The 15473-nt window shown below is 36.8% G+C and overlaps 1 protein-coding gene across 1 annotated transcript in view; it reads right to left on the bottom strand.

Moving 5' to 3' along the window:
• Positions 1-15473, bottom strand: part of AGPAT5 (1-acylglycerol-3-phosphate O-acyltransferase 5) — a 61758-nt gene that overhangs the window by 45697 nt on the left and 588 nt on the right. The gene's annotated exons all lie outside the window — the stretch shown is intronic.

Genomic DNA, 15473 nt, shown 5'->3' with positions numbered 1-15473 from the left:
TTTTGTCATGCTTTTCTCCATCACATTAGAGCACTCCTTATAATCTTGCAATTCTCCCCCCTACAAAAGTAATTATCTACTAGTGAAATAACCTTCTGAGAGCATAACTGCAAAGCAGGATTCAGAAGCAGTAATCCAAATCAGCTTTTAAAGTGGATTAATTCAATTAGGTTTTATTTCAAAAGTACAATGAAAATGTGAATTAAAACATTTCCATTGTGAACTGAAGAATTCATGGAGCATCCTAATTATCTATAAAAACTAACTGTTAAATACTTCCTTTAGCTATTTCAGCTTAGTTTTCCCTTTCCAGGCAGCATTCCCCCCACTTCCCCAATACTAACACGCTGTATTCCTTGTTTCTAGGAGTTAGCTGTGTTAAACACACCTCCTTTGAGATGACTCAATTCACTGAAACCAAAAAAGAAAGTTATTTTGGAAATCTTACCCACTTATCACATTCCCAGTCTGAACATATACAGATTTTAGTCAGGAAAACATTTATAATTAATTACCAGGTCTTGATTTAAATAGTTTACTATGCTAAGTCTCATACTGATCCTTAGCGAATGTCCCTATCAGCACCTCTCTGAAAGGTCTGCCAACCCCTTAGTTTAGGTGCTATACCAAATGGATAACTTTTTACACTGTTATGTTGTGCAAAACAACAAAAAAGCCACATGTTTTACACTCACACTGTTCCCTCTTAGGGAACAGAACTGCATTGTCAATCAAAGTTTGTATTCAAGACAAGAAAATAGGTATTGACAAATTGAAATTTTCAGTAAATATGTGAATGGGAGATCATCCAATATATACTAAAGAAAATATTACTTATTTGATTTTTTTTCCAAAACCATAAAGTTTTAACTAAAATTATTTGTGACAAGACAGTTGATAAGTACATTCTAAGCAGTTTTCAAGAAATTCCAGCAAGATTTTGAAAAGGTATATGAGTACTTTTCTCATTGAAGTTCAGTAAGAATTTAACCTTACCGCTGATGCCCCAGATACCACATTCTACTAACTGCAAAGCAGCAGTCAAAGGATATGATTTTGCAGTTCAGTTACAGAAATGCCACTGAAGTGAAAAACAATCTTCCTATACTCACGGAGTTAAAGCTTGATTTTTCAAGACATATTTTTCTAGTAGTGTTACTCTGTAGGTCTGTAAATGATGCTTTCTTTAATCTCAGGTAAGTGACTCTACTATGCAGTTTCTGGCCAGTATCATTTTAGAGAAAGGAAAACAGCCCAGTACAACAGATCATTAAAACTGTACAGAAGGTATTGATTGCTATCTATGCTTTTAGGAAAGGTAAGAAAATAAGGACCAGAGGAAAACAGACCTGCATTTGACATTGTAATAGCCTACACAAGAAAAACAGGGTTTGAAAGACATAAATTTACAATTCTAATTTCTAATTCCTACCTAATATTAAAGTTAAAAATCTTGGTGTAATCATATCTACAATCCAGAGCATTCACTTGTGCCTACTGCATTAGTAAAAACAAATTTAAAGAATGATTCCCTTAAAAAAAAAAAAAAAAAAATGTATGATTGTCTGCAAAACATAACAGTAAATCTCTCCTGCCTTTTATTTCAACTAACAACTAAGGTAGTTACTTTTTTATCCCAGAAAAGTACTTTCTCAGTGTTCTACAGAAGTAGAATTCTGTGCACGATACGTAAGCGCTACTAAAGGAGCTTGCCAAAAATGTCTCTACAGGTACTGCACCAAAATTTTTTAATTTTTTATTCATGATAAAACATGCAGCCACACTGTTATACAAAACCAGAAAGATCTATTCCTAATGAGTTCTCATTAAAGATAGAAAGGGAATTTTACTTCAAAGTGAAGGAAGAGGTGAGAAAATCTGAACGTTTGTTTTGTTCCCTCTTCATCCACAGAGACAATAATCCTTTAGCATCGTTTTGAGGACAAGATAGCTCAGTCTAAGAGAATGTAACAGCTTTAACTACAGCATCATTCATTTCAGCACTGCCTATTTCAGTAATTTCAACAAAAGACTTATACAGCTGTTCTTTTGCCTTTAATGAACTATTCAAATGTTAGATATTCACTGCTAGGAACTGAGAGCTAGAAACTGTATCATACCACTATTATTATAACAAAAGTGGCAACTTCCTATCTTCATTCTCTAGAGGTTTATTCAGATTTCAGTTGCAAGATACTACAGAACCAGAAGAGATAGGTACTCTGTGCTCAACCAYGAAGCTTTCCTCCCAAGAATGAGGCATTTTGGTTTTAGTGTTGCATTTCCGGAAATTTTCATAGACCTTACACAACAGAGGGCTAAGAGTTTGAACACTTGGGTCCTGCAGAAATGTCACTCCTTCTCCTTAGCTCAGCTCCAGGATACCGATTTAAAAAGCAACTCGTAAAAACTGTTCTTCAAACATACTAACATCAGCAACTGCAGATACCCAAACAAATGTGTGATTCTCCACTCATCAAAAGCGATGTTTAGCTATAGTATATTAAGAATACTTGTGATAAGGATAAACATGATGTTTGAAGAATTGCTCAGCTTATGGATAAGCAAGGGAAGAATCCCCTCAGTACATGCCTGCAGTTTCTGGCAATTTAAGGCTTTTAGGTGAACCAGACATGTAATGTTAATAGCTGCAGAAGGAAGTGATGCAATACTGTTTTCAAGGTGGCCAGAAAACTTTGACTTGCTGCTGCTGCTTATAGCAGAATTCTCTGCCACAATAGATCGTGTAACAGCAACTGACTCCCTTTCAGTCTGCTAGTACTGAAGAGATCTAAGGACCATGGCGAAGGCAAGCACTTGAGTGACTTATCAAGGACAGTACAGAAGAAACAGTGTCCACAGTCTCAGACTGCCCCTTTTAAGAGCTCAGCGTAGTTAGAGGACCCTTCTCCATCAGAAGGAAAATCTTCATCAGTTCTAGCAGTCTGGAAAGAACCAGAGGGGACGCCCTTTCCACCTAGAGGATCCCAGCCAGGCAGGAACACGCAAGTGCTGCAAGATTTGGTTGGGATGGAATTTTCAATTTCAGGAAGACGTTAACATCACAGCATTTCAAACATTTTATGCATAGCTCTACAAACACAACAGCATACAGACATCCTACCGAAGTGTTAATTTGAAAGACTGAGGAGATTAAAGTACTACCTGTCACAATGAAGCAATGGGAACCTATTCATTGGAATAGGTGCTGTTTCATTAAAATAAACAAACAAAAAACCTACCCACTATGAAGTCAAGAAAAGAAAACGAGCTAAAAGGAAGAGCAAAACAGCAAGTCAAAACAGAAGTCTTAAGCAGAAAATTGGGGGAAAACACACTGCAAACATAACCTGGCTAGAGAACAAAGATTTGTGCTCTTAGCCATGTTTTGGTTGTTTCACAGTCCATTTCACAATAATAGGTAATACAATTACTGTTGATATGGGCCTTTGCCATCTATTTATATAGCACCACTGTCAAACTCAGCTAGGCCTCAGAAATTTGGATGCTAACAAATTAGAAAAGAAACAGTGAGCCTGTGGAAAGGCTGGTATGCAGCTTCCTTGAATGCCATATACCAGGCTGCTCGCATGCTCAGCGTGTGCAAGACACATATCCCGGAGTGCCAAGGAAAAACGTAGCTCTGATTCGCAGGCAGGAATTCCTCCTGAAGGAGGAATTTAATAATATATTAGGCTGAAGTTGATATGCAAATTAGCTCCAGGGTGATCTCGTGACACTAGCTTCAGCATCCATAACAGCCTCTACTTCCTCAGTCTCTACTAGCTCAATTTATTCAATGACAGTTATGCTAACATGGTAGCTTGCAAAGCTATGCAATACACTTGAATAACTCAAAATCTGCATGAGATTTGACAGAAATAAGGTGGATATCCCCAATTTCTTCTTTAGAAAAATCTGTATACACTAAAAAAAAAAGTAGAACATTTAACTATATCATATCTACATTGGTTTAGTAAACAGGACTAGAACTAAGAGGTAAAAAAAAGTCATACTACCAGAAGACCTGCAAGCAGGTTAACCAGTGACCACAGGTTCCTGGCAAAGTTGACATTAAAATGTCAGGTTGATATTTGAAGAAGTTCTGGAGCTGACTTGCAAGCAGACCAGCTACCTCTCCTTCAACAGCACAGTTGGTTATGAATTGTAAAAACTTGGGCCATCTCATTTTATGTCCTACCATACACTCATCACACACCACCCTACCACATACAGTCTTGGTTCTTCAGATTCCTCAACCCTTCCCCTCTCCCCATCCAAAGAAATCAGGTGCAAATTGCAGAATAAGTCTCTCTTCTTTGTTATTACTTCAACAGAACTGATGTGCACTGAGGCCTTTTGCAGAGAAAAAGGTGGAGTACTCTGATCAGGAAAAATGGCAGTTTCAAGCACACAGGCAACAAGTTGAAAGAAGGATAAAAGCAAATGTACAGTGATAGCAGGAGAACTTTCCTTTCCTCTCCTGGAGGTAGAGAAGAGAAACAGAATATTCAAGACACCAATGCTTCACTTGAAAACAACCTTACAAACTTTGTATTTTGAGCTGTGCTGTCCTCAAAACGTGCAATTCTCTGTTTTGCCATTTCCTCACAATTAACTTATAACTTGGATTGCATGTTCTTTTGGACAAAAGCTATTCAAAGATTAAAAAAAATATGTACCTTTTTTTGTTAAAGAGTCTGGAAATAATTTTGTGGTAAAAGGATGGAGTTTGCATCAGCAAGCCTTCAAAATCAACTACCAGATATGACTTCTTAAGTCAATACATAACCTGTGTAAACTGAGTTCTGCAGCATTGTGGCTGTGGTAAAGGATCTGCTGTAACAGTATTTAAACTGTAATGCTACTGATGTCTTGCAGGAAATAGTTTAAATTTTCTCTTCTTCCAAAAACCTGCTTGATGACACAACCAGTCCTTTGAGCTTATAAAGAAAGTACCTCATATCACAGAGTCTGTACAACCTGTTTGACAAGCAGCTGGCTCAAGAACAGAAACTGGGAGCCTCACACTCCAATGCTGACAAATTTCTCTCAGGTTTTCCGGTGCCCTACTACAAGCACTTCACAGTGTTTATTTTTCTACACAGAATTGAGATAGGGAAGTACTCTTATTCTGATTTGACAGACAGAGGCTTTATTTGCATACAGTGGAAGAACAGAAATGTCCTCTGAATCACTGAATAGGAGCATTACAGTCTTTTATATCAACTTACTATCCTTAAATTTTTGATAAGCAATACTTAATCTCAAGGTGATGCACCAGGATGAAAGGCTGAATGGAAAAGAAGGAGAAAGAACGTTCGTGTTTTAGTTCAGCTGTTTTTTCTCTAAATCACCAAATAAAAGTTTACCTTTAAATACTGTTTTTCCTAAAAGTACCTTTAGATTACATACAGTTTTTACATAATGGTTTAACAAGTAGTATTATTGCTACATCTCATAACTTATTTAGTTAGTAAAGAGACCATTTGCTCAATATATAATGGCATAAATTTAAAATTTGCTGCTCAGACTCAATATCAAACCTTGAAATTATAATACAATCCATTTTATTGAAGCAGACAGTTCACTCAAATATTCTGCAGCTCTGTATTTTACTGGGGTTCTGGGAAGGAAACCACCGCCAATAGGCTGAGTTCTGGGAAACTCTTGAGATTTCTATATATGTAACTCAAATTATTGTTCAAAAATCCTTCATTTGATTGAATTGGAAAGCAGGTAACTTCAAAAAAGAAACGTTCTTACAGCAGAGTAAGAAGTTATTGTTATTCAATTTCCTCGCTGGAAAGGGACTGTATTAGAACATATGCTGGTTATGTACGACTAGATCACATCATCTGATGTCAAGAACGATGTCTGACACAAACATGAGCAGTTCCGTTTCATTCAATGGCACTAGCTGCCACATATAGAAGTATAGTTCTGACACTGACTACAAAGGCTCTGCAGTTTCTCAATCCACTTCCATAATCTAAAGTACATCCGAAGGGAAAGCTCCTCTTGGAAGAATCAGCATCAAGAAAATTTTAGAAGAAATGGAGAATTAAAGAAAATATACATTAATAGTTGTAATAAAGTAGTATCTGTCAGTGTCAATAAAAAAACAGCTTTAGAGTATTCTATTCTGTGCATATTTGACTACTTTTTTATTTGAGCATTATACAGATTTTCAGGTATCTAGGCAAGAGGAAATTATTGCCTAATTTTCTAGAATTACAGTTCTTCTATGAAAATGAATTAAATAATTTCTATTGCTAGCAATCTGAAGAAAAATATTGATAGTTTCACTACCATCAGTTTACTGAAAGAAATTAAGCAACAGCAATAGCAGTTAGTACACTTACTTTAGAACAAAAGCTAAATGTTTCTTATGGTTAAGTTTAACATAAAGAAAAGTTAGCTAAAAAGATATTCACTTAGAACATCTAGTTGTATCAACAGGCTAAATAGTACAAACAGTTCCTGGATTTTGTTATGCTGAATACTCTCAGTAAGATAAGAGTAATTCTAAAAAAACACAAAAAGCCTGCAATCCTGTAAAAAGGAGGAGACAGACACTTGCTGCTAGATGAGCAGTATCATTTAACTGGACTATTTTTGTTTTCAATTCCTAGCTGTCTGGAACTTTCACAGACAGTACACAGAGGACTTAACCCTACTGCAGCATTACTCAACTTTTTTTTAGGCCTCCCCAAAGCTTTAAACGGGGACTTAGAACAGAACATTATAAAAAAAACTTAATTCACATAAGTCTAATATTACCCACAGAGTGTATGTTTTTGCAACTTCTAATTCGGGAGATAATTCAGATGGTGATTACTGTTTCAAGAAGGGGATGTGGCAGAGCAAAAAGTTTGGGGAAATGTTCATAACATCTGGGATAACTAATTTGAGCAATAGACTAATATCACAGACGGAAAAATTGTCACAATAACAAGTAAATTCAGGCAAATTCAGTTAGTTTACACTTAATTAAAACTACTTAGTGTCCCCCAGACTAGATTCAACAGAAGCACTCCAGCAGTTAACCAGGGAACACGCTCCAGAACCAGGACTCCGTGACATCCCACGCACACGCACCGGGAGAGCTCAGCGCCGCGGAAGGGGCCACGCGGACCGGGGCTGCTGCGGAGGCAGCGCCCTGCAGCCTGCCAGCTTTTAACAAAGCTGCCAGCAGCTAGTCTACAAAAAGCACTACAAGCACATGCGAATCCTAAACCCTATCCTGCCATAACACTCTGCTCCAGCAGTTAGAGGGTACTTTATGAATATGGGATTCTCTTTTCTAGGAATACATGCCTAAACTGTCTTTTTCAAAGTGGGTGGCAGTTAGGTGCATGTAAGGAGAACTGAAGAGACAAATCCCAAAGCAGAGTTTAAAGAGAGGTATTGCCATTTTTTTTTAATAGAAAAATAATAGCCACAGCTGTTTTTTGAGGTTTTCAGTCCTACCAGCAGACATTAAATACTTAGTGCATTCAGGAGCTTTGCTTCTAGATTCTGATTAAGGATATGTATAGTTTGGGCACCTAGCTAAGAAGGAAAGGCATCAACGAAGAAATTTGTGTATTTAAAGCTATCTGGCAGACCTTTAAATGTAATTTAACTGTTTTCTGGTTGGTGACAGAAAAACAAATAACTTTTACCATAAATTGCCAGTAATTACATTTTTTAGCAAGTATTTGTACATATTTGAAATACACACAGCACATGTGAAAGGAGTTCTACTTATAAGTAGAGATTTCAGCTAAAGGTTCTCTGAAGATTTGGTATTCAGGTGCAAAATCTGAATATGCCTTCCAGCACAAGAGTGAAGGCATTCCACTTGCTCCACTAGAAGAGTAATATTGTCTCCCTTATGTGAACCTTTAGCACTTCTGAAGATTGTTTCTCACAGATTTGTGTAATTTCCCCTCAAAGAGGAAGAAAAATGACCCACACTCAATGCAACTTTTATTTGCTTTGTTACTTTTTCTTAGTGAAAGGGATATAACGTCCCAAAAATGAACTACAGTACCTTGGTCCATTAAGCACGTTCTGAAAGTCTTACCCTTTGCATGCCTCACATGAGGCAGAAGCAAGAAACCTTCTAGTAGTGACTTTTTTACTGTGTTCCACTAGCTAGACTTCTTTGTGATAGGAACTTTGCTTCTAAATGTCGAGGACTCCAAGGAGGAGTTGACTAAATTTTTTTATCAAGTACAAAGTGAACTGCTGCAAAGTTATCAATGAGCCACTATGCATGGGAAAGAGATTAGGAATCCTCTGTGTTCTCTACTTGGAAAATCTTACTCCATAATCGCAAAGTGCCTCTACACACCATTTTCAACAACTATTTAGAATTTGAGCCCTATGGACTTTCAAGAAGAAGCAAGGATACCATTACACAGAAGAGAATATCCAGAAAGATAGCTGAGCCAGTTGCAACAAATCTGGCTCCAGACTGGAACACAGGAAACCTGAATCAGCCTTTGATTTAGAACCACTCAATATATCTGCGCACCATGGGGAATGAGACCGCTATCTGCAGATTGCTTGGAAGTTTGTGCTATGTTTGCTTACATAACAGAAACATGTGTACCATTACGTTCTTAAGCAGCTTTAGCAAATGCTACAGGATAAGGTTTTCATGTCATTGCATAAGTTCAAGAGGAAAATTTTATAGCAAATGCCACAATACAGTTAAGTGTCTTCCAAAATAATTATTTTTCTTAGCATTTTGATATGTGCTCCAATGCAAAGATTCCACAAAAGCATTAGTAGCTAGTTTTAAATTTAAAATTACACTAGCATGAGCCGCATGATTTCTTACTTCTACACTGAAGACTGAGCAGGAACAGGGAAGACAAATACTATGTGACAAAAGTGAAATGAAGAAAAGAAAGTAATTGCCCTGTTTTCTTATCCCAAACATCTTCACAGCATAAATTCAATTTGACAGAACAATGATTAAAGAAGATTTTTTCCTGAAAAGTTATGCTTTTTCATAATTGTAATGTCAAAATCGTTGACATCTGAGTCTACTTTATCTAATATGACTAAGAAACTGAGAAAAATGAATAATACTTTGTAAACCTGAAATAAATAATTTGAAATAATTGGAGTCAAATGTTATCTATGATTAGATTTTTCTTTTAGCAAGAACAGAGTCTGACAGTATAGCACCAAGGGGAAAAAACTTCTCAATTAATAACCACCTTAACATAAAGGTTATCTATTATGTAATAGTAAGAAAAGGTCAAGGCAGAACACTGTAGAACTCCATGGCCTAGTATGTGCCAAAATACAGCTAGACGCAAAAACAGAAAAGTATAATAACCTTCTACTACATGTAGTATTAAAAATATGTAATTTTTAAAAATGCGATAAATATTTGCATTTTCGAATGCAGCAAATTATATGAAATTAAGACAAGTTAYATTAAGAATTGAATATGCTATAATTCTTAATATATTCAAATTAAAATATATTTAAACAGATTTTTTAAAAAAAACACTGCAAGCTCGTGAAATTACTAGCTAAATACTTTGAATGAGATTTTAAAAGAGCTTTCAAACCAACCACTTCCATCTGTAGCTTCTCCCACCTGACACATACTTGACTTTAGAATTGCCTTAGATATATATGTTTACATTTAAAAAATAGCTACATATATTAGTATTAAATTTTAGACAGTATTAAATAAGGCTAGTAGAAAATTCAGATTCAGTTGCGACTTGCCAATTAAAAAAAAAAATGTATGCTAGGCAACTCTCCACACAAAGCTTCTAATCTATTAATCCGAATAGTAACAGTAGTAACTGATACTTGATTTCTAAAAATACTAACAGATCTCAATCTTAATTTATGAGATACTTTGTATATTGGCTTGAAGGGGGTAATGAGGACCAATAGTGAATGCAGAATGTCATAATACTAAATTCTTTCCAGACTGCCTTAGTGTCAGAAACTACAACGTACTGCCTTCATTTAGTTAGCATTGTACTGGAAAAATTTCATTATGAAAAGCAAGACTTCTTTCAAAAGTTTATCACACAAAAATAAAGATTAACTTAACGATGTTCTCTGTTATTTGCAATCTTAGTAATATTGCCTTTTTGTGAAGCTATGTTAAGTGCTAACAAGAGTAGCTGTCACCCATTAGTATGGTTTTCAAAGTGTCCTACAAGCTGCACTCACTGAAGGACTTGGGACTACCAAAATGCAAGCCCTTCAACTCTGCTCATGTTTCCACCTAACTTTGGAGGTTTGTCTTGTCTTCAGCTCTTTGCTTTCTAGCTTGGTTTCTGTACCAACCCAGTACTGGCCCACTCCTGATCTGCCCAGTCAGGTGTCCAGTCTGCAACGAGTGCTCAGAGAACACACGCTCACATTTATAAAACCAGGCTCCTGACAAGACACCGTTATTTGGTACTTTCTTTCTAAACACAACAGGAGAAGGCTGAGGAGTGCTGTCTCCTTTAACTTGTCAGTTATAGCACTTGTTCATGAAATCGCTCCTCACCTTGAGGGGTGGTCTGAGGACAGACAGCAGTTAAGAAAGTGAACCTTCACCCTGCTTTGGTGAAGCTGGGCTGTCACGCAACAACRCGCGTACAGCCTTCTCCCAAAAAACGAGAATCCATCTCACCAACGGCAACCAGAAGCACCTCTCTGAAGTGCATACACTGCAGCTTTGCCACTAGACCTGTGCTGCCTACTTCACTTCCCACATCCGTCTTAGGGCTTTCCTGAATTACCTGTTGCTTGGTGGAACACCTTCAAAAGGAGTAACGGAGAATGCCTGCAATAACTGWCTTAGTCTGGCTAGGCTGTTGTCTTGAGAATAATGATGGGCACAGAACCTGAACTCTCACTTTTAACATAAACAGGCTGATGGCTAGGTCASTAAACATCTATCCCAAYCCTCAGTTGCTTAACTCTCCTCACAGATTTAGGAAGCCAAGACRTTAAACACAGCCTGGATTTTGCTCTCAGGAAGATATAGTTAGAAGTTCACCAATACAGTGTCTGACTAAAGTTTTAATTTGCTGTAATCCTAGGTAATTTTCAATCTTGTTGAAACACAGCAGTTCAAGATTCAATACTAATCCAAAGAACACATTGTATTGTTTAACAATTACCTCATACATTTTTTTAAAATAATTATTAGAAACATCACAGTTCTGCTAAACACCACTGAAGTAGCGTCTGATTCTCACGGCCCTTCCGGAGTCCTGTAATGACCATGAAAATTATAATATCATAATGCCTTTAATGGAAGCACTACTTCCAACAATTGCTATTCAAAAGGAGGTRGGGGTAAAGAAAGAGAGCTGACACAGGCACTGAACAAAATCCATGCACATTAATTCTGACATGGATTTTATTCAATTGTCAAAATCTTTCAGATAGAAAATGATCCTTAAGGAAGCAGTCCAAGTGATGATTTCCTTAACATTCCTTCACTGCCATTCAATGCAAAATATCAAGCATAACTACAACACACACAAGAAATGAAAAACATTTAGTCCTCATCTGATCTGAAGTATGTGCACAAACACAATAGGCATTAATTTCATCACCGTGATAGCAACTGGGATAAGACTCTGAGGGTCACAGAGAARTGACAGGATTCATCGTCATTTGAAAGCCCTTTCAGCCTTTCAAATGTCCTAATCAGATACATATTTGCAGTCACTTTGGCTTTCATCAACTTTTTTTTTTTGGGGGGGGAGGGGGGCAAGAGGGGGTCTATGTTAAGATAGAACTATTTATTATTTGCCATGGGCTGTATGAAATATAGGGGTCAGAACTCTGTCACACAGCAAAGACAAAAAGCAGCAAGGCAGCCACGCAGTTCACATGTTATTTGATGATTCAGAAGCTTGGGGCCAAATCTACATTTAGCACAAGCAAATGCAAGTCCTCCAGCACACGTGTATTGCACCTGTTTGTGTCAGTGACAGCCTAGGCTCATCACTGATTATATTAATATCCTTTGCTCTCCAAGGCTTTCTACTCACTCTACATAGAGTTCAAGCCTCTTGAATATATCCTTCCTAGAAAAGAGCATTGTAGTACTTCTRAAGCCTACAGCAGGACTGGTGGGAACTACCACAATTGCATTTGCATCAAAAGCCACAGGAAAGGAGTCAGACTATTTTCTGTTTCATTTTTCAGTGGACTACCTCTACAGATTTTCTTTACTATGAGTTCATAATCCTAGAGATTGCTAGAGCAAGCTGTCATAATGCCATGTATAGATTAATTCTATATACTTATAGCTCCTTATTCGTAATAAAATTCATGGATATCTGTTAAACCGCAATTGCACACTGAGAAACTTACACAGTTTTATAGGATTTCACTTTATAGTCACGTTTTTATCCAATTTTCCCAACTTATAGAAATGGTATGTTTTGGGTTGTCTTTTTTATACCCTAAGCATGGGTTCTTCAGTCTTCTACAGTCAACTCATACACGATGACCAATGACAGGACTATTTCAGTAATTCATTAACAGAACCCTAATGTTACTGGAAAATCTAAATAGTTCCCATTTCAGTTCAAATTCTATATAGGCTTTGCAAAACAAGTCTTTTGGTGGAAAAATTAACAGAACTGACCCAAAATTTAAAAATGGAAAGCATCCCTTGTGAAAGAAAGTAAAACTCGTGCAGTTATTTCATGAGCCATTCTCTAGAATATAAGTATTCGGTAATTGTTCACAGCAACTGTAAGTCTACTTATTTCAGCTCTAAAATATTTAAGAGAACAATAACTATTAGTCTCAAGATTCTCTTATGCACATATTACCTTTTTTTGATTGCATTTCACAACTGTAAAGCGTTTCTTACAAAAACATGTGCATGAAGTAGAGTTTTAATAAACTTGGCCAAAATATCTAAGTCAGAGGATAAAAAAAAAAAACATTATCAACAATTTCTATAAGATTSTGATTTTAAGATAAAAGATACTAAATTTTCACAGTAGCTTCAATATTATCTTACTGAAAATCACAGTAGCCTCAATGTTATCAAACTGAAAACCCAGAATAATTCAGGTATAATTAGCCAAAGCCTACTGAACTGGACACCATCTTAAGGACTTTTGTTACGTAGGATAAGATGGTGGCAGTGCTAAGAAAAAGTCACTTAAGGCTCTGATTTAGTAAATCGCTTAAGCTTTTGTTTAATCCTAATGACTTCAGTGAGGCTACTCATTGTGTTCCAGTTTTCTCACTGATAAGGTTGTTGGTCTCACATTTATCCTGTTGTAAAAAAGAAAATAACTCCCCCTGCCCCCAAGAAAAACAACAATAAATTCAACTGATCAAATGAATAAATTAACAGGCCTGAAAAAATGTTAAATTCTTCTCTCCTRTAACTATTATCATGCCTTACTCTTGGTAAGGCTCTACAGCTGCTTTCATGAAATCACAAAAGCTATTTTTTACACTGTTTTTTGCACTAACTGAGTTTAATGATGATACACTTCGGCTTAATGGAACAAGTGACTGGATGCCTATGACATGCCTTAAAGCAGCCAATTCATCATAGCTCTTCRGTTACCATCCAAGCCTCAGTGAGGCACATGCTTAGATTTCCACAGCGARTTTAGCTTGAAACTACTTCAGCATTTGCAAGATTAGACCCTAGAGACCATCTCGTTTCTCCTCAAATAAATGGGGGATATTTTTCAATTAAATGATACATGAATCTTAAGGATTCTTCCTCTTTCCTCTCTACATATGTATAACATTTTCAGTGTTTTTATTTAACTTTCAGTCTAAGTTAATATTTTGATTATCCTGTGACACATACCATATTGTTTTTTGGCTCTCTTCTTTGTTTCTATCATCCTCTATTTTGGCTTTGGCTATATTATCTTCCGTTCCACTAAGATCATTTGTTGCTGCACTGTGACAAAGTATCTCTACCTTGATATTGTTCTAAACAATCACTTGTATTATTTTTTCCTGATACGAAGTTTTATCAATGCAACAAAAGGCAGACAGACAATGGCTGCCCTGTTATTCTCCTTTCTGTAACTTTATATGACAGTTTTTTTTTTTGATAAAAGTGTTTATCAAAAGTTCAAAGTGTCACCTACTCTGTGCACACTATTCATAGGAAGTATTTTTATTAATGTCTTGATTTCTAGTTCTCATCCTTAGAATGAGTTAAGCTATTACAGTTACTTTAGCAGCTAATTCCTGATCTGTTACTACATATCAAGATACCTGCGTTAAAGATGCTAAGAAAGCAGTTATGAACAGTAAGTACTTAACCTGTGAACTATTTCTTTTTTAACTTCTTTTATGATTTCCATACCTGTTTAACTAACTTAGACAAGATGAGAGGGTGAAGTTAGAGGAGTCACAAATTGAGTCAATCAAAGAGCTAAGCATCACTGAAAGATCTCACTTCCCTTTTATATGCAGTCTATTCTCCCTTACATCAAACTGTACAACTCCACTCTCCCCCTTTAGCTGGCTTTGGGGGTTTCCCATCAAAGTTAATATTAGGCTAGGCTTACTGTCAGAGCTGAAATCTGGGGAGATCTTGCCCAGTTTTGTAAGAAACGCTTCATGACACAGTGGCTGAATACTTTAGCCMTAAATATGAAGAAGGACCCATTTATACTGGCTCTACAGCTTGCCAACCAACATGTAAGCACTTGTGATTCTTCACTCCTGAGCACCTACAGCTGACACTAACTGCAGGTACACTTCTGCATACTCAGCAACTTTGGAAGTCAGGTTGGGGCACTGCAGGTACCTGTCATTTATTTATTTATTTTCTAGGTAGAATCAGAAGTCTCTATATCTAGTTTTTCAGCTGCAAACTGATAAGTAACTCCTTCAAACATTTAACATTTCATAAGCTAAATAGTAAATGAAGTGTTATTACTTGTACCCAAATATCCCTCTGGTAACACAAGGGAGGCCTCCAATTCCGACATCTCAACTTGAAACTTGAGAGCTCAGTGTCTGAGATACTGACGAATAATCACATCTCCTTGCCTGATCCAAAGTTTAAGGGTGCCAAACTGACAGTGGACAAACTGCATGAAAACTGAGAAACTGGAGTAGTTTACAGGATAAGTAATCTATTTAAAACTTGAAGATGTATTAAATAAAATTATAGATAATGATAATGTTCTTCAATTAAAGCTAGCAATAATATCTACTGCCAGTTTGATACTAGGGCTGTGGAAAACCAGCTACATGGTTCGCATGTGCAAAGGCGGCTGCCCCTCAAATGCTGACAGAGCATGACTGGTGTCACATCACTTCTCTCTGCCTCTTTTCCAACTTGCAAAATGAACATAACACCAAAACACTGTGAGGGGGGAAAAAAAGAAAAAAAAAGAAAGCATCATTAGAGTAGCAACACGAGAGGCCCGAGGAGAGGCCCCCGCAGAGAGCCGGCGTCCCCGTGAGAGCGCGGAGGGCCGGAGCCCGCACCT

This window comes from Rhea americana, unplaced genomic scaffold (genome assembly GCF_003343005.1).
Source record: "Rhea americana isolate MKP2758 unplaced genomic scaffold, rheAme1 scaffold_366, whole genome shotgun sequence".
NCBI classification, from domain to species: domain Eukaryota; kingdom Metazoa; phylum Chordata; class Aves; order Rheiformes; family Rheidae; genus Rhea; species Rhea americana.
This window is presented reverse-complemented; position numbering and strand designations above follow the sequence as displayed.